At 36.9% G+C, this 2276-nt stretch overlaps 1 non-coding gene across 1 annotated transcript; it reads left to right on the forward strand.

The window, feature by feature from the left end:
* The first annotated feature begins 305 nt into the window (after positions 1–305).
* TRNAV-UAC lies at positions 306–378 on the forward strand. Its single transcript has one exon. It is a non-coding gene; the product is annotated as a tRNA-Val (tRNA).
* The last annotated feature ends 1898 nt before the right edge of the window (positions 379–2276 follow it).

The following is a 2276-nucleotide window of genomic DNA, read 5'->3' on the forward strand; positions in this document are numbered from 1 at the left end:
ACGTATAGTTCTTGCAAAACAAAGCAAAAGTATTTACTACTGTCCTAGGTTTGATTTTGATTTGTATTTTAAGCGGATTTCTGGGATCCATCCCTTTTATGTTCAAACCGTATGCTTTACGGAAAGCCGAAAGGCGTTTTGTTAGAAATATAACACCGTTTATTTAACAATATGAAGGACTTTTCATCAATGAAATCGCTGGAAATGTAGCATTGTAATATCAATCATTACTTTTATATTCCATAAAAATATTTCAGCTTTTTAGTACATTCATAAACGACCGTAGAAACAATTTATTATCGTCGGGTTCCATAGTGTAGTGGTTATCACGTCTGCTTTACACGCAGAAGGTCCTGGGTTCGAGCCCCAGTGGAACCACATTTTTGCCCCCACCAGGTCCGAGGTAGCGCTGGGAGGTTTTCGGTGACAACGTAATGATTGTAGGCTATTGTATGTTTTTCCTGACACCCCCAAATATATATCATGAGTTACCAGTCGCAGAGGCTTTTGTGGAAAAGTTTACGTTGACAGTGTCACTTATCTGTTTAGCAAATTAATAAGCTACGTAGTATTAAGAGTGAAGTTAAAAAGACCAATAACAAGTAAAAGCTTTTCCTTCTAAAATACCCAGGACATTTTCTGCTTTATGTATCCCCCTACAGGACACTGGCTGTTCTGTGAAAAGTGGGACAGGTACTACTTTTATAATGTAAAAACGTTTATCAGTAATATTCTATATTATGTAACTCCCTGTACTACATCACACATAACAGAGTTCCATGGCTTTCAAAATAAACGTTCTGGTAACGTTTTTAACAGTTGCTTAAATTTACCTTGTCGGGGTTTGGCTCGCCTGTGCCTCCCTATAATATATCCGTATGTTTGTAAAAAATTAAACAGGTAATGGGGAGGAGTGATTAATGTTTTCTTAGGAATACTCTAGTAAAGTATGGCTCACCTACTGGAAAGCAGTATTGTAACTGTGAAATGTAAATGCTTACTGTTTCTTGTTCATATCTTGTGAATTTCTCCGTTTATGCTGTATATTTATATGGTGAGTTTTAATGCAAATGATTTAAAAATAGAGATTGTTGTAATAGAGAAAATGTACGGCAGTTTCCTATTAGACACATACCAATAAAATGAGTGGTCTGTGCCTGCGCAGTTTATAAAGTGAGCGAAAGGGAATTACAAACTCGTTCTTTTCACGTATTGCAGTGGTTAGCATAACATCTCCTAGTTTATAAGATGAGTGGGTTCTAATCTCCCTTGGTGAAACAGCAGCAAGATGTCCAAGCACTCTAGACTATAACTGTCTCTAGTGCATTACACGCTTGCAAGAGAAATGTATGGATCAAGTGCTCAGTTCCTCTACCCGAGGAGTTGTAGTTCCACCGGTCCATAAACATCACAGTTTTAGGTGTCCGCGTTTGTTAATATCCAGTGACCCCATTCTTCTAAACTTCTAGTACTAGTTTTATTTACTAGCAAGCGACACGACTCTTCTAACCTTACGTTACCAATTTATTTACTAGCGAGCGACCTTACTCTTCTAAACTTATATCACTAATTTACTAACGCATGCACGTTGTTGGTGACTTGTGTGTTCATCTCTTTTTGCCACAAGTACATGGCTGTATCGGCAGATGCCTTTTGTTTTTCTTTGACTCCTTTATGTGTACACTTTTCTGCATACGTGTTTTGTCCGTTGCAAGATAGCCAAAGTGTGTCCTGATGCTGGCACTGCAACAAAATGGCAAAAGTTGTTTCTGAAACATGATTGCCCATATTGCCTTCTTTTACTTGCACAGCTCTTGTGCTGGATGTACATTTTCCATGAATCCAAGGCAAGTAATCTAGCTCTAGGCTAGCTGACACAACCCAGATTTGATACTAATGAACTTTATTCTGAAATAAACCAACTCTGCTTTTGTGAATTTTAGGTAGTATATAATCAAAAGAATAACATGATAATGTAAGCTGTTTACTTCTTTCTGGATACTTAAGTCGAATCACATAGTAAAATGATATGCTTCTTATTATTTTTAAGGTAAAGTGAATTAAAAAGTAAAAAAAAAAAATACAAAGGCTGGAGTCATATTTATCATCTGCAGTTTTTTATAGGGCACTTAGAATAATGAGAAGGTTTATTGTTTGTCTGAGTCTATACCACTACATTGCAACAAGAAGGATCCAGGACACTGTTAGCTGGCAGTGTTCTTTGTGCCCTTTAGCAACAGAGTTGTTTCAACTTTCATACACATAACTACATTTCT

The sequence above is a fragment of the Protopterus annectens genome, chromosome 2.part0 (genome assembly GCF_019279795.1).
Source record: "Protopterus annectens isolate FY-2018-M chromosome 2.part0, PAN1.0, whole genome shotgun sequence".
In the NCBI taxonomy this organism is placed as follows: Eukaryota; Metazoa; Chordata; order Ceratodontiformes; family Protopteridae; genus Protopterus; species Protopterus annectens.